At 37.5% G+C, this 18,572-nt stretch overlaps 1 long non-coding RNA gene across 2 annotated transcripts in view; it reads left to right on the plus strand.

Moving 5' to 3' along the window:
* The window catches only part of LOC110255833, a 168,394-nt gene that overhangs the window by 69,564 nt on the left and 80,258 nt on the right, over nt 1-18,572 (plus strand). The window contains exon 4 of one of the 2 annotated variants that reach the window (XR_002336704.1): nt 1,725-7,358. The exons of the other annotated variant lie outside the window; for it this stretch is intronic. This is a non-coding gene — a long non-coding RNA (uncharacterized LOC110255833). Of the gene's footprint in view, nt 1-1,724; nt 7,359-18,572 lie in introns of those variants that run through there. 2 annotated transcript variants of the gene reach the window in all.

Below are 18,572 nucleotides of genomic sequence, written 5' to 3' on the forward strand. Positions count from 1 at the left end.
TGCTATCTCTCTCATCTCTCTTCTTGTTACCTTTTTAATTATGATTATTACTATTTTGCTATACAACCTACAGTTTATTGTAATAATTTTAGATTTAGAGAAAACTTGGAAAGGTAGCACAAGAGTTCCTGCCAACACTTCATCTCGTTTTCTCTCACGTTAACACAATACTTAGCAGGATATATTTCTCAAAACTTAGACATTGGGAAAACACTACCTTTTTTTTTTTTTTTTTTTTTTTTTTGTCTTTTGATTTTTTAGGGCCACACCCACAGCGTATGGAGGTTCCTAGGCTAGGGGTTGAATCAGAGCTGTAGCTGCCAGCCTACACCACAGCCACAGCAACATGGGATCCCAGCTGCATCTGCCACCTACACTACAGCCCACGGCAACACCGGATCCTTTACTCACTGAGCAAGGCCAGGAATTGAACCCGTGTCCTTGTGGATACTAGTCGGGTTCATTAACCACTAAGCCAGGATGGGAACTCCGGAAAATACTATTAACTGAGCTGCAAACATTTGGATTTCGCTGTCTTTTCCACTAATACTCTTTGTTCTGGGATCCAATCCAAGACACCACGGTTCATTTTGTACCCTTCTCTTTTGATCTGATGAGTGCTAAAATGTGAGATAGCCTCATGCTCTCCATCTGCTGCTGCTCATTTGCTTTGATGTCACCCACCTTAAGCCCAGCAATTTAACACACATCTCATGGGGGTCAGGTCAAATGGGAACCCCGATTGATCAGAGTTAGCCTGGGACACTTCAGATGGTATGAGTGACTTAAGCTCATTTCTAACTACTCTGCTCCCTACCTCACTGCGCTACTTAGAAAGAGACCTTTTCGTCCTTTTCTGTTGGAAAAAAAAAAAAAAAAATTCTCCAGGCAGTACTTTGCCTCTGAGGAGAGGCAAATGGATTTTTAAAGCATCCTTTGACCCTGTTCCTTTTCATTAATACTTGGTTTACCAATGAGTGAACCACTGCTTCTTTGGGAAGAATACCAAAGACATTTCCTCACCATCAAGAGATTCTGATATAGAAAATCCAGATATCCCTACTTTGGTCATTTTATTTTGTTTCCTCATTACTTTCGCAGCATCGTTATCCATTCAGTCTCAGCACAACCAAAGGTGCCACAGCTCCCCACTGATTAGAGAAAACCATCGTTAGCGGGAAAAAGAATAATACAGAATTAATGTAAATTTCTAATGTAAATTTCTAAAAAGGGATCTCAGGACAAAAATCACATTTAGTTCCATATGCAACAGGAGAGACCTTTACACACTGGCAACCACTTAGAAACAATACACTCAGGAGTCACTTAGGTGATATGGAAGAGTTACACTTTAAAATTATTATTAATTTATTTTTTTGATGTAACAAATGAGGCTGCCTATATGTGAGTGAAAAATAACTTTCTGGTTTCTCAGCTGCCATCCCTGTGCTTGCGTTATGCCCGTGACAGTCACACAGATAGGAAGCTTATATTAAAACCCAAATCAAAGGCAGCAGAAGTGGGAATCAGCCTTCATTAATGAACCATTCAAGCCTCTCTCCTGCACGGATGAACACTAAATCACTGGTTAGATCTCTGGTGATTTCCCACTTGAGAGATGTGAAGAAAATGGCACATGCAGACTAACAGCATAGCATTAGCAACTTGTCAAAATACTTTCTAACATACAGGCTTTAAAATTATTTTAAAAATTATCTTGACAGAGCTACTGGAAAAGTTCCTGCCAAGGATTTGATTTGGCAGTGACCCTGAAAGGAGCAAGCCGATGCTTGTAGAAACATCAGGGTTCATCTGATTGTCTTCTCTGGCATCATCAACACTTTGGTTCCCAATGAACAAGGGTTCTGTTAATGGCTCAAGATGGAGATGAGCGCTAAGTGACGTGAAATTATGGGTCTTTTCTCAAACTGACCTCGATAATTATGTCAACTATTCTCTTTTGCTTGTGAATACCTGTGCTGTCACTGAACCGTCTATTATATCATTTCTTAATACAGCGAGTGCTCAGTGTGGGGCTCATTTCTGATGTGCAGGAAAAGGCCGCTAACAATCTTGATGCCAATTCTTCCATCTTATAATTGAGATTTACAGTCTAAAAATAAAATTCGCTTTTTTGTTCTGTATGTGCTATGCAGTATGAGTGCTTGAGAGTGGTGAAACTCACAGTCCTTAATTTTTTTTTTTAATACAGGAGAAAAGGAAATAGTAGAAAGAGAGGAAAAATAAAATAGGGCAAGAGGAAAAAAGCTACAGTAATTATTATTTTGCTAAAATGTAATCTTGGTCGTGGAGAGAAAGAGATTGGTTTTGGAAAGTCTGGAAGAAGAAGTAAAGTAATTCCAAATGGACAATATGGTGAGAATAAAATTCCTGAGTTACATGACTGTTAGCTGTGTTTTGGAAATAACGGTAGACCTATTTTATATGGGCACATGGGGAGATAAAATTCCAGAAGTGATTTTTACTCAGTAAAGATCTGACACTAAGGAATTTAGACTTGGTCTTGAAGGGATTGGGAAGATACACGTTTTGAACAGGATGACGTGATCAAAGTACTATGTTAGAAGGTTAATTTAGAAGTAACCATGATCAATCAGGTTGATATGGAGATTAATTAGAGGCAAGATAGTAAATTGAAAAGTTTTTGCAACAATCCAGCTGTATAGCTGCAGGATCTGAACCAGAGTTGGAGAACTGGAAACATCAGGAAAGAGAAAGCTGGGGGAGGCAATTCGAAGCCAACAGTCAGGACGAAACTTGGCACCTCACTGAATTCGGGGAATGAGGTAGGGAGAAAAGTTGAAAATAGCATGGAAACTCAGTCTCTAAGACCGAGACAATGGTGATAAAATGAATTCAAACTAAGATCAGAAATTACAGGGCTGTCATGGGAAGCAGAAGTCTATATAACAGTCAATAGGATGGGGAGGTGATGAATTCATTCTGAGGAATCTTCGGTTTATACTTACCCCAGTGGAGACGGCCGGAAGTACCATTCTCAGTTATCTCCATGGATATAAACAGGAAAATCCACTATTAGGAATAAAAGGGCCGGAGACCAGCATAGAATCAGTTGTGAACATTACCAGAAAGAAGATCCAAATGCCCAGGTCCATTTGGTGGTGGGTTAAATAATAAGGGAGGCAATACAGCATCACACCAGGAGAAATAGAGAGTCTTTACTGAGTGTGTACGCGGCATACTAAGTGCTTTGGTTGCACACTTCATTTAACACAATCATTATGCTTGGTGGTAGGACCCTCACTTTAGAGATGAGAAAAATGGCAATCAGAGATTGTATTTTATTCTCGTCAATTTGAAGAGATTTACTGAATATACTGCTAAGGGAAAAAGTGGGCAGGACAAGGGAGTCTGCCCCAGGGCTCTCTCTTTAAGGGCACTGGCTTGGAGTGAGTTAACCAAGACTTCTCAAGAAGCAGCAGTGGGTTTTCTAATTCCAAGGCGCATGTTTTTAAGTGGACTGTCAGTAACTTTATCTTAGCGTACTTGGGCAAGTCAACACGGGCAAGGTAACTTCTCAGAACCTCAGTTCCCACATCTGTAAGGTGGGAATGATACCTTTTAATTTATGTGGTTGCTGTAAGATTAAAATAACACAAAAGAATTGTGTAAATTGTTGTGTGGGGGGACAGATTAGTTATTTGTGCGTGATGATCAGCACACTGCTTTAACAACGCGTATGAACCATTCTGCTTGGAAGACATAGCTATGAAATGACTGAGGTGTGGGTGACATTCTCTAATAATCTGACTTAAAATCTCCAAAATTATCTCTTCTTGGGCAAAAAATATTTCTTCTCCTCGAATTATTTATGCAAAGTGGAACAACAAATGGTTGTCTACTCTGCTGAGACAACAAGTTTTAAGAATCATTTCAAATCTACTATGAAATTCCCTCATCTCCAAACTTAAAAATCCTTGACTATATTATGCTAACATACCTCCTTCTTAAAGACCGCACTCCCATCCTGAGTGGATAGCAAATGCTTATTTTAAAGCCTTTAGCACTTTACAAACATGCCCGGACTTTCAAAATAGTGGTTACCATTTTGTTCCATGATACTGTGTCTGTCTTCTGTGAAACCCCACCACATTCAATAGCCATATGTATGTTAATGAAAGAATAATCATGACAACTAATAGCATACACGAGCCATGTCAGCGCTCGACCATCAGAGCAAATGAAAACAAAACTGCGTACAGACAATATGAATCAAGATCTGAAGCTTCATGGTTCTTAACCAGTTTTATGTTAATGAAACAATTATTAGAACACACAAAACCCTTCCTTTTTAATTTGATAAATTGAGTGGTGATGTGAGTTAATTGAACCATTGGTGAGATAATAAGATGCAATTGGTATGATTTATCAGAGGATGACATGGTTACAGGCATTGCTTCCACAGAAAATAATGGCTGCTATTACCACTTCCTGAGGTGAGCAGGTAAGCCATAAACCTAGGTTATTGCTACATAGGTCAGGAAGATGAGGGTCCATTTTGACTTTCATCCAAGTGAATATTTTAAGGCTGTGTTTTTAGAGGCATGCATACCAATTTTGTACTTGTTTTCCATTTTTCATAAACAGTGTCAATACTGAGTTTGTTTAGGCTATTCCATAATCTTAATCTACTTAGCTAGGTATTGAAGAGAAAAAAAAAAACATGTTTCCAAGAGTTTTGAGTTCTAATGTGGGTAATTAAAGGGTCATCATGGGTTGTTCTAAGTCATGTTATCTTGTAGAGACATTTTCACAAGCTGTTATTTTAGCAGAATAATCCTCTAGGGTTCTGCAGCTTAAAACGCAGGGCCTATGCTTTTTCATATGTGATTCAGAGAGAATATTACATGCTACCCACCTTCTAGTGGGGGAGAAAGAAACGATCACAAAGCCTGTTGGAGTGTACCAAAAAAAATAGCACTCACATTGCTATATTTTTTATATCTTAAATGACCTCAAAATTTTTAAAAGTAAAATCAGTGTCATTGAATATAGGAGACGATATAGTTCTACCATGTAAAGATACTGTAAAAACACTTAGCATATATGTTCACACTGTGAAAAATTAATCCAGGATCAGGGAATAAGCTTGTGCCTATGCTGGGAAGGATATATCTTAAACTATCAATTAAACCTCCATTCTTCAGTAATTTTATATTCATTTGTTGAATTTCTTGTTTTAAAATTCCATTTATACACATCTTGGCATTTTTTGTGTGTGTGAACACACATACACGATAGTTTAATTCTTACAACCACTTCTGATGTCAGTATGATAAATCCAAGTTTTGAAGATGAAGTAAGATGTGCAGTGGTCACACTGATGATAAATAATGAGAAACTGTTGAGAGGGAAAGACAGGACAAATCAAGGACAACAAGTGTGCACTAGGACTGCTCTGGGATCTGAAAATACAGTGACCCTAGGTGAAAGACTCATAAAAATTAAGACGTTTTACCAAGGTAATAGTGCAAGAAAGGGGCAGAGCTGCATTTGGTTCCATGTCTTTAGGACTTCACATTTTTTCCTACACTTTCCCAGTAGATTTGGTGATTTTCTTGACATGATTAGATGGAGGCAAGTCAGAGAGGCTTCCTGCAATATACCAGTGCTAAAGGGGATGCCAGGTCTTGTTTATCTCTGTGTATCTAACTTGAAACACATCAGGTCTTCAATAAACACTTGTGGGTCTGAACCAGATTGTACTGCTTGACACCTCCTCGCTTAGGATGCATTCCCGTTCCTTTAGATGGTAAGGATTTTTCGATCTTTGAGAATCAGTGAATGATTAGAACAGTATAAACATAAACCCAAGGAGATATATAATCAGACTGGCCATCCCTTCATTTCAATTAATCTTGGTTTCCAACAATCTGGGCAGAAATTCCTCCCCCCCAAAAAAAAATGATGCTGACTGTCAGAGAATTTCTAGGCTTAGAAGGGAACAGAACACTGTCTAGGGAGGTAGCCAAAGAGTAGCACTGGTCTCTTTCTCATTCTTGAGATGGTCAATCTCATGCCAGTTTTTTCTTTGTCCATTTTCACACCTTCACTGGTCACACATTCAATGCAATTTGGAACATTTTCCTTTTATAGGACCAACTGGTTGACAAAAAGCTTAAATTGGGTTAATCACATTAAACAATGAAACATCATCTGTAAATGAGGAGCTAGGAAGAGGCCACTCTTGGTACGACATTCGGCCACTGCCTAATAAGATAGGGAAAAGATTAAGGAAAACAAACCAGGCGTTATAATCATGATACATGGAATAAAACCACATCCACATCAGTAACTTCATTTTCAGGACCTCACATCTCCCACCTGTAGTTAGGTCAATTAGCTTAGATCATATAACATTTTAAAATAGTTCTCATATTGCATTATGTTGTAAATTAGATGCAGTTGGTAACGCACTAGAATTCTTACTGTTAACATATGAGGAAACCTCCATCGCCTTGATTCCTTGGCACAAATCACCAGGACCCGGAATGTTATCCCCTCTCTAAAAGAAAGGAGAGTTTCAAACATTAATTTTCCATATTGCTATCATATTAATAAGAGCTATAAATAAAAATTAAATTTAAGAATTACAGCGTGGAAAAATCTCTACATTCCTACATATTTAAATGTTAGGAAATATTTCTGGAAGTAATTTCTGGAGGTATTTTGCTACATTATCGGGTTGTCAAGATGACGAATTTCCACTTAATATTTAATTCTATTATTTCTCAATTGTTCCCTCACGCCCATCCTCATTCCCCAGTGACTTACTTTGAATTCTAACTTGCCACATTACCTAGTGGTGGTGGTATGTTAGGTGTATTCCTTACCTTTTCTGAACTTATTTATGAATCTGCAAAGTGGGGGAAATGACATCTCCGCCTGTCTGAGAAGAAAGGGTAAGCTTTCATTTTAACGTGAATGTAAATAAAGCTTTTGGACCAACATTTAAATGTAGAAAGGCACTACACTATAGCCCTGATTTATGAATCAGATCTTAGCTACTTATTCCTAGGTTAGTTCTTCATAAGAGTTCTTAGACACTTTCCGACGTTAATAAGAACTTGAGATGTATCGTTCTGAAACATTGAAGGATTTTCTACCCATGTTTGAAAGAAGGACTGTTTACGGATTACAGTTTTCTGTTACTAATAATATTATCTTTTTTCATCACAGGACAGGGACTACAGAAATACAGATTAAGATTCAAATTTCTTTTTTTTTTTTTTGCTTTCATTTTTAAATTTAAAACAATTATTTATAGTTGATTTACAATGTTCTGTCAACTTCTACTGTACAGCAAAGTGATTCATTTATACATATATATGTTCTTTTGCATATTCCTTTCCATTGTGGTTTATCACAGGATGTTAAATATAGTTCCCTGGGCTATACAGTAGGACCTTGTTGTTTATCCATCCTTTTAAAATAGTCTGCCTCTGCTAATTCCAACTCCCAATCCTTTCCTCCTCTTCCCACCCTGGCAGCCGCAAGTCTGTTCTCTATAACTGTGAGTCTGTTTCATAGATATGTTCATTTGTGTCATATTTTAGTTTGTACCTATAAGTGATATCAGATGGCATTTGTCTTTATCTTTTTGACTTCCTTCACTTACTTAGACTCCAGTTTCAATGAAGAAATAAATCATATTTAGCTTGGACCATAGCTGTTGTCATTTAAAAAATGATTTATTTACAGATAGCTTCTTATAGTTGGGTTCAATGAGTATGAGTAATTCTTGTGATCCCATCTAACATAGTTTCTGACACTGTTAGCAGTCACCACTTAAGGGAAGTACATCTTTCTGTGTTGTGACTACACAAAGTTAGCTGTGTTGTTGTGGCTGGGTTATAGCCTAATCATGTGGCAGGAGTAGGAAGCAAGAAACACCTTATAATGAAGACATTAGATGGTAAACTTCCAAAGGGGAAAGAGGATTATCTCTTACTCATTGTCTGCCTCCCACAAACACATAAGTCACTGTCTTATAGATATTCGGTCTTTTAGGAATTCAAACATGGAATTTGCTAGTTCGAATAAGTTCAGAGGTCGTAAAACTGATTTTACTTTGGTGGTGAACGATAATGCTTTGACCTCAGGGTGCAAGTACCCTTGATAAACTCTCCTAAATTGTAAAAGCTTTGAAGTCAGAGCACTTTTAAGATACACAACATCTTAGACTGAAGATGATTCAGTAAGATCTCCACATAAACTGGAAGGCAAACATGTTTAACACAAAGTTGGTAATCTGCAGTTCTTATCAGCCAGCCAAAGAAATTTAAGCAAACATGAAAAAAAATACAGACACCCTTAGTTTTAAGGTTTCTGCACAATGTGTAGAACCATTTTGTCACTGTGCAATCAATACTCATGAGTAAACGTAGGCCTGGCATGTGGCAGGAGATAAATAAATGGTGACTCAGGAGTTCCCATTGTGGCACAGCGGAAACAAATCCAACTAGGAACCATGAGGTTGCAGGTTCGATCCCTGGCCTTGCTCAGTGGGTTAAGGATCTGGCATTACTGTGAGCTGTGGTGTAGGTTGCAGATGTGGCTCGGATCCTGCGTTGCTCTGGCTGTGGTGTAGGCCGGTAGCTGTAGCTCCCATTCGACCCCTAGCCTGGGAACCTCCATATGCCATGGGTGTGGCCCTAAAAAGACAAAAGACCAAATAAATAAATAAATAAATAAATAAATAGTGACTCCTATCATTATTGTTAGGTGTCTTCCCAAAAGTCTATTTTAAGAAGAGAATCATTATTGCCATTAGTAGAAAAAAATGGGGGAAAATGTTCTCTTTGAGCACCTTGATACACCTATACTACATGCAGATACTGTCTACAGGTTCTTACAGGTTCTTTGTATCAAATACTTTCTGTTGAAATCAGACTAATAATGTGACACTAGGCACCAGTGAGGTAACTGACGTGATTTGAGCAGTATGTTATCAAATGAACAGTGCCAGGAACCTCCAGCATCTAGATCAAGTCATTAAATTGACAAAAGCATTTTTTCTCCTATCATCAGGAGCCCACATTCGGGGTGCTGATAAGCTTGCTGCCCCCTGGATGTTTGTATTCATCAACCAGGCTGGGCTTCCGGGAATGTGAGAGGTATCGCTAGTTGTGTTACGTTGCGTTGACAGCATTTTGTGTGATTTGTTCCATATCTCTAGTGGTCTGAGGAGGGATTATGTTTCAAGCCTTCCAGTGCACGTAAGATGTCATGAAATATATTGTTGACTCTATTGCACTGTCAGCGTGGGGCTACAGACCCACAGTCTGACTTCTGAAGATTGAGGTTATACACTAGCTTGCTCGAGAGAAACCCTATATGTGCCTAAAGATCTCTAAAGATGATATAGAGCTTAAAGCACCAAAGGAATGTTTCTATATTGCAATGTGATCTATAATGATATATGTGCCAGACTAAAAACTAGCAAATGAGATTTCGGTGGTAATCTAAACTTCGGGAAAAGCTAGAGACAGTCACAAATAATGGTCCTATGTGTTAATTTGAAATGCAAGCCATACTCCCCACATCAGTCGACATTTCTGCCTTTAATTAAGAGAAGTATGATATAAAATGCAATTAGGATGCATAATAGACAAATAGACCAATGATGAAACAGAATAGAAAGCATAGAAGTAGACTCAAATATACATGGGAATTCAGGTTATAATGAACAGCTCAGATCAGTGGAGTAAAAATGGACTATTTTAATAAATAGTTATCCTTTGGAGAAAATTCAAAACTATTTGTGAAAAAGACAAAGTTGGATCCTTTCTATTGTAGATCAAGGTAAATAAATAAAATATTTAAATGTAAAAAAGGAAACCATAGCAGTACTAGAAGAAAGTATAGGTTCATTTTTTAAAATAACATCAGACTGGAAAAAAATCTTTCTAACTACAGAAGTTAGAAAAGTAGACAACTTTTGCTACATACAAATAGAAAATAAGGAGGTCCTATTGTGGCTCAGTGGGTTACGAACCCTACTAGTATCCAGAAGGATATGTGTTTTGATCCCCAGCCTCGCTCAGTGGGTTAAGGATCTTGCATTGCTGTGGCTGTGGTGTAGGCCAGCAGCTGCAGCTCCAGTTGAACCTCTAGCCTGGGAACTTCCATATGCCGTGGGTGTGGTCCTGAAGACCAAAAAGTAAAATAAAAGTGCCTTGTCAAGATAAAAACAAAAAACAAATTTCCATAAGCAGTCAAAAGACAAATATCAAGTTAGGGAATAGTATCTACAACTCATATTAAATAAAAGGGTTAATCTTCACAATATATAAAGAGCCAGTAGAAATTGAGATGAAATTGTTCAATAACACTATAGAAAAAAATGAGCAAGCTTTTTACATACAGTTCATAGAAAAAAGAAACATAACTACATTAAAAATATGAAAAGATAAACCTTATTCATAGTAAGAGATGTGTAAAGTGAAATTAGACATCTTTTCTCACTTCTTAGGTTGGCCAAAAAAAAAAAAAAAGTTATTAACATGCTCTGTTGACAAAGCCAAGGAGAAACAGACACTGTTATATATTTCTAGGAAGATATCAAATAGCACAACCTTTATGGAACTAAATTCAGCAATAGTTATCAAATTTACAGATGCATTTACTCTTGAGCCCAGAAATCTTCCTTCTGGGAATCTAGCCTACAGATATACTGCCAACTCAAATTACACAATTATATTACACAGTGATATCACTTACAATAAGAAAATATTGGAAATGAACCAGTATAAACTATGATGTGAGCACAAATTGGAATATTATGCAGCTGTAAAGAAGAGGTATGGGCATCTCTGTACATAGGATGGCAGAGATTCAGAATATATTGTTGGATGAAAAGGCAAGGTCCAGAACAGGTAGCATGCTATTTTTCGCATATGAAAACAAGGGTGAGACTATGTTATATTAACATATTCATAAACTATTCTGGAACTAATAAAGACCCTAGGGAGGTGAGAAGGACTAGGAAGTGGTGGAAGCATGAGGTGTAGCACTTGTGAAAATAACCTGAAACGGCTAAAATGCAGAACACCTGAAAAACCATAAGGTTTAAGAATTTTAAAAATGCACATTAGCGTGGCTTTGCTATTTAAGATGAAAATAACTTGAAGACAATCTATTAAAAAGTGCTATTGCTTTGGCAGTTCTCTGGTGGTACAGTAGGTTAAGGATCCAGCATTGTCACTGCTGTGGCTCTGGTCGCTGCTGTGGCTCAGGTTTGATCCCTAGCCCAGGAACTTCCGAATTCCATGGGTGCAGCCAAAGACAAATGTGCTATTGCCTTGAATAGTGTATTGTGCCAAAAAAAGTAATTAATAGATCATTCAGTAGTTTGTTGAATTAGAATTGAATATTTCACACAACTTCTTGGTAGTCTTATTTTATGTGATTTTGGTTTAGTCAAAAGTTTCAAAAATGCTCCATAGGGAATACATAACTACCAACCCTTTACTTTTAACCATTGGAGGATGAAGATTTGGTCTTCTGAAGCTCAAGAAGGGCTTGAGAACCTCTGATGATTGAGTCATCCTTAGGACCAAAGATGTGCTTTAATGTATTTATGTAACAAGAGATATTGAGAACTTACTAAAAGACAGCCAGTGCTAGAAGTGCAAAGATTATGTAAATAAATCCTGGACCTTAAAGACATCCATAATGTATAAGATATCCAGATACATTAATAGCTAACTAACTAGAATGGGACGCATACTTGGAGCACATAAATGAGAGGTGACAAGGTGACATGTAACATATCCAGAAAAAAAAAAAATGTCTGTTTTAAAAATCAACATAGTAGGGAGTTCCCATTGCAGCTCACTGGGTTAAGAACCCAACATAGTGTCTGTGAAGATGCGGGTTTGATCTCTGGTTTCGCTCACTAGGTTAAGGATCTGGCGTTGCTGCAAGCAGTGGTGTGGGTTGCAGATGCGGCTAGGATCTGGCATTGCTGTGTCTGTGGTGTAGAGCAGGGGCTGCAGCTCCAATTTGATCCCTAGCTTGGGAACTTCCATATGCTGCAGGTGTGGCCATAAAAAGAAAATAAATAAATAAATTTTAAAAAAATCAACAGATTAAAGAGTTCCTTCATGTCTTGTTTTGCCCACTCTGGCCCTCAGAAGTCTTGATATTAAGGGTAAAAATGGGAACACCCAACATCTGGAGGCCATGTGCATAGTGATTCCTGGTGTGATGGCTGCACAGGTTTAAACTTGGACTCCATTGCTTAATTAGCTGGGTGAAGCTGACTACTTCATTTCAGAGAATGAAATGATGGAGAACAATGCCCTGAAATAATTCGTAAAAGAATCTTTCGATTTAATGAAAAAAGAATGTGCGTCATTTTGACAACAAAAGAGAAAAACCTAAAGACAATGACACTTTCACCCTGGTACTGGGGTCTAAAGGTAAAGGACACAGGATAGTGGCTCAGACAGAATCCATGTGCACAAGCAGATTTGTACCCGTGGAGACAGTACTGTTGGCCCAGGTGTATTTGGCTGAAAAAGACAACACCCTACTGGAGAAGTGGGGAAAAAGCTGATCTGCCTAGATTCTAACAGTATTGGCTCTTTCTCTCTTTGCCTGTAGTGAAACCATACCTAAATCCATGTGAACTTATACACATGGACAGATTTAAAGAGAGTAGAACATAAAGATGATTAGGAAAATTAAAAGACTAGATGAGTTTTGATTAAGAATTCTAAACATTCATGCCAATTACCATGAATTGGCCTGCTGTGGATATTGAGGATGTAAAAATAGGTATATAAAATAGCCAAAGGAGTTCCCATCGTGGCGCAGCGGTTAACGAATCTGACTAGGAACCATGAGGTTGCAGGTTCGATCCCTGGCCTTGCTCAGTGGGTTAAGGATCCGGCGTTGCCGTGAGCTGTGGTGTAGGTTGCAGATGTGGCTCGGATCCCACGTTGCTCTGGCTCTGGTGTAGGCCAGCGGCTGCAGCTCCAATTCAACCCCTGGCCTGGGAACCTCCATATGCCATGGGAGTGGCCCAAGAAATGGCAAAAAGCCAAAAAAAAAAAAAGCCAAAGATGCAGGCCATCTAAGATAATGTGCATGAATTTTGAATTCGTCAGCCCTATTATAAGAATTTACAAAAATATAGCTTATCCAAAATTTAAATTTAATTCAATCCAAGTCAAGGAGTACTTATCAAATACCTACTGTGTGCAAGGTATATTCTTAGGTGCTGTGGAGGAGGGGTCCTCCTTGCACATGAGCAAGACAGGGGGACAAACATGGGGCAATTAACAAGGCAGCATGACAGGAGTGTTAGGGTTACAGGCATAAGTAAAGGGCTGTGGCAATAAGGAGAAGCAATACGTCATATACAAAACCAAATAAGACTTCACAGAGAATTTGGCAAATGAACTTGGCCTCAAGGAGTAATTGGAATCTTAGAGGCAGAAATGTTAGAAAAGGACCTTCTAGAGTAAAGAAAGAAACATGTAAATAGAGAGAAATATTTCAGGTTTGAGGGCTGGGAATAGTCTAGAGTGGTAGAAACATGGGATATAAGAAATAAAAAGTCAGAATGAAAATAAATTGAGACCAGATGATAAAGTGCCATATGTACATGCTAAATGTACCTGCTAAGGGATTTGGAAATAATTCCAAAGGAAACACAGAGCCATTGAACTTTATTGAGAAGAGGCATGATAAGCTTTAGCTTTCTGCCATTAGCGTGAAGGTCAACGAGTTGATCAGCATGAAGGCCAGGCTGGAAGTCCATTAAAGACCCAAAGTCTGAATAAAAAGTGGAAATGGAAATTGAAAGGAAGAATAAAATATTCAATGAAATAACAACTCTTCATGTAGGACTTTAACTTTTAAAGAAATTTTATGAACTGAATTTTAAGTTCTGTGATTCAGGAAAAAATGATTATTTTACAGTTTATGCACACAAAATAGGTCTTAATAAGTATTTATTATAAAGTTTGATTTATTGTATTACTGGTAATATTTCCTTTATTTGCATTTGTTTCAAAATTGTGTGTCTTTAACAAAATACTAAGTTTTATAAGAAGATTAAGAGTTTTAATGAGTAGGGTAGTTAGTCTTAGACCAGAGGTCAACAATGGTGTGCAAAGGGCCAGATAATAAGTATCTGAGGATTTATGAGCCATATAATCTCTATCACATATATTCAACTTTGCCATTAGTGTATGAAAACATCCCAAGACAAAGTCTGTCTGTGTTCCAATAAGATTTTATTTACAAAAATAAGTGGTGGGCCAGTTTTGGCTATGGGTTGTCTCATCTATAGTTAAAGGATTAAAACATTTATATATTTAGTTTTTGAAAGATCGCAATTCTTCATAACTTTTTATGTTAATTCCATGTTACTACAATTTCAGGTTCATTGAAATATAATTTACATGTAATAAAATTTATCTGTTTTAGTGTAAAATTACATGAGTTTCGATAAATTTATACATTTATGTAACCACTACTACAATCAAGATATAGGAAATTCCATCTTCCCCCAACTTTCTTCATGCCTCTTCATAGTTAACTTCTCCCCTAACTCCCAGCTTTTGCCACGCACTGGTCTGTTTTCTGTCCCCTTTGTTTTGTCTTTTTAAAAATGTCATATAAATGAATCATACACTAAGCAGCCTTTTGCATCTCCCTCCTTTCATTTAAGATAATGCATTTGAGATTTATATGACCTATTGTCTCTATGAGTAATTGATACTTTATTACTTTATTCCACTGCATGAATTTTTCCAAATTTATATATTCACTCATCAATAAAAGGTTATTTGGATTGTCTCAATTTGGGGGTGATTATGAATAAAGCCATTATAAACATTTAGCTGTGGGTTTTTGCTTAAATATAAGATTACATTTCTCCTCGGTGAATACCTAGGAGTCAGATCACTGATTGTATGGTATTTGTTTAATGTTATGAGGAACTGCCAAACTGTTTACCAAAAGCTGTACCATTGAATTCCTACCAACAATGTGTGGTTCCAATTGCTCTCCATCCTCTCCATTGTTTGGTATTGTCAGTTCTTTCTGTTTTAGTCTTTCTTTCCAGTAGGTGGGTAATGGTATATCATTGAAGTTTTAATTGGTTTCCCTAATGACTGATGATATTGAATGAATTTTCAATGTGTTTATTTGCTATCTACAAATCATTTTTGGTCAAGGATCTATTCAGATCTTTTGCTCAATTTTAATTTGAGGTTTTTTTTTTTTAATTGTTGAGTTTTCATGGGTCTTTATATATTTTGGATATAAGCCCCTTATCAGATATGTGTTTTGCCAATATTTCCTCTCAGTCTGTGGCTTGTCTTTTCATTTTCTTGAAAACATCTCAAACTATTACGCTTTGAAATGTTAACACCACTAGTATTATGATTCGTTTAGTATGTTTTACATTTTTCCGAAAGAAAAATCAACTAATGAGAAGAACAGCCGCTTTTCTTTGATGGATAATTTTAAAATGGCATCCATGAATATTATAAAACCAAATAGCAAATTTTTATCATGTTACAGCTTTATCTTCAATCTGTACCTAAGTCATGACAATAAAGTCTAGATTCACACATATTCTCGATCATATATTTAATTTGAAAGAACTTTAAATCTTTGAGAAGTGACAAAGGAAACCGACACATCTATGAAATAGGACATCAATCTGCCTGCCTTGGCTTTCGAAGCAAAGTAAAAGGGAACATTTTCAAATAGTGAGCTGTCTCTTTTATTTATTGATCTGCAGCTAGAAATAAGGCTATAGTAAAATGCTCTCTCCATATCTTCCTCGCTGTATGAAAACAGGGTTACGGATCAATTGATTTACCATCACAATTGATTAGGTACCTTCCCTACTATCTCTATTGTGACACAAGACATGCAGTCATATAGATCTTTCATTAGGAAAGTCATTGAAAAGCTAAGGTTCATTGCGCGCTTAAATGGTTTGTAGCCCACTCATTAAGCCATTAACCAACCATTAATATTGCTTAACCTCAAACCTTACAGATAAAATAAGTTATTGCCATTTTATCTTCCCAGTGCACCTTTGCAAAGTGAACAAGTTCGTGATTTTGTTACAGCCTGACTTAAATATTCAAAGACATGCCAAGGAAATCAGGTATCTAGACTATTAACACTAATAAGATTTTTGTGTGTATTCCTTTCGATGCAAACCCTGGCGCATAAAGAGAGGAGACCAACACAGAGGCATTACTTAAAATTGCTTTTTTTCGCCCACCAAATTAATCTGTTTTTAGTATTTTCTACATGTTATTACTACTATCAAGAACATTTATTTCAATAAGAAATTTTCTTTGCGATGTTCTTAACCATCTCAGTTAAAATAAAGAAAAAAAAAGGATTGTGAGGAGAAGTTAATCATTTTAAGACTGTTTAACATAGTTGTACCCAAGCTTTAAGTACAAAGAAGTAACTGATTCATATAAAACATTTAGCTGTCCTCTGCTGGTATGTTTCTCTTAAAAATAAAACAAGAAAGATTCAAATGAGTCCTAGTTACTTCAATAATATAGATAAAATATGTTGTCTGCCACAACATAATTGAGGATATTCATGCTAATCTTTGCTTCAGGTTTCATCAGATCAGCTCTAGTAAACATACAATACCTTGCACATAATTATTTAAAGGCTTCTTTTACTGTGTCCAGAAGGAAAAATGTGGGTACTTGAACAAAACTGAAAATTTAATGGCATATGTGCAAGAAGGAAGGTGAATGGAGTTGAATGTGCAATTAGGAAAAATTATAAAGAGATCTTCCAGTTCATATAAAAGAGAATCACAGAACCACAGGGGATTCTGTTCAGTCTGTAAATAAATGTGAAAGGCCTTTGCCAACCCATCTACAGAGAGGAAGAGATTGATATATACCTAGCAACTTGTATGGAAATATCGTCACTCAATATCGCTTTGCTCAAATTAGGATTGAATTTTACTTTTCAGTTTCTAGCTTTTTAAAACTTTTAGCATTTCTTGGGCCATAAACATTAAGTACTGGGTCATGTGACAGCTCACTGATGAATGAGCAGTGGGTCCATTTAATATTACTTCTATAAAATTCATGTATCCAGTTTATAAAATAACCTATACACAGATAATCAACTTAAAGGGCCAACCCCAGAAGACCTAAAATTTCTGTTTGTAGTTTGCATTTATTAAAATCATTTATAACAGCTCAGCCACCCTCCATGGCTGGTCAGAGGGGTCTGAGCTGATCTCTTACAGGCAGGTGAATGTAAGAAGCAGGGAGCTAGGAGTGCCTTGGGCCATGCTTTTCTGAGGCATTTTAATTATTTTCAATATGCAGAGAGGACAGTGACACATGTCCAAGAATCATGCAAATATCCCTTTGCTGAAAATATGTCCTCAACCCTGAGGCATTGGAGAGGGTGGAAATGAACTTGGAAGAGTTAGGAGTCAGTGCACCATAGCATCGAAAGGAGAGGGGGGCAGGGACACAGGGCTTTTAAGGGTGGATAGCCTGTCTGTTCTTTCTCCATGTGTCCATCAAATCTTCTGCCCCTCATCCAGAAATATGTGTGCCTGGAATTGAGCTTTTGAGAAGTAGGGACAGGATGAGGAAAGATAAGAAAGGCCTTATTTCTTGGTTAAATAAAGCGACTTGTAGGACTAGATTACCCAGCAAACAAGATGCTTATCTGCAGGCAAGTCCACCTTTAATTTGTGTTTACTCAAGATTGATCCAAAAGAATAATGACTCACAGTAGATACAGGGATTTCTTTTCTAGACCAGTGCTAGAGAAAGGGTAGCCTATAGGAAGAACAGTTGTCCTTGGATCCAGTTGGCTCCTGGATCTATCCAGAGTATTTACGTTGCTCAGAAAATGTCACAGGCACCTAAGTTCTACTCCACAGTTCTCTGGAGTCATCCTGGCCCAGGAACACAGCCTCCAGGGTATTTTTCTTTAGGTAATGTTAGAGACTTAAAGCAATCTGGGAGAAAAGAGGCTTGGAATGTGGTGAGTGTCCAGTGGAGGAAATCTCAGAGCACCGTGACACACTGTTCACAGAAGGTTTCTCCAGGAATATAAGACTTGGGTCAAAACTTGGCTTAAGGACAGTTTTCCATGTGGAGGCCACAGGCAGTGAAGTGGCAGCCACTGACCATCCCTCCTTGACATCAGTCTGGTTACATTCTGTAGCAGGTGAGGAATTCTGGGCTTCCCAGGGATTTCAGGGGCCAGTCTTGGTCATCTGGCAATTCTAGTACATGTGCAGTTAAGGAATGGCCTTAGAAAACTGACTTGACTTTACAATTAAGAGACACGAATAGGTATTTCCAGACTAGTCTGATACAACCATGCAGGGGAGGCTTGATCAAAGCAACTTTATAGCTCCCCCAAGGCTGTCTCTGGATGTTAATGGGATATTGACACAGAACTGACTGGGTCTCTTTTGTTTCTTGAGTTAGAATGTCTCTTTCATCATCCAGCTGCTCAATGCTATTGGGTGTTGGCTTAGCATTTTG

This window comes from Sus scrofa, chromosome 11 (assembly GCF_000003025.6).
Source record: "Sus scrofa isolate TJ Tabasco breed Duroc chromosome 11, Sscrofa11.1, whole genome shotgun sequence".
Taxonomy (NCBI): Eukaryota; Metazoa; Chordata; class Mammalia; order Artiodactyla; family Suidae; genus Sus; species Sus scrofa.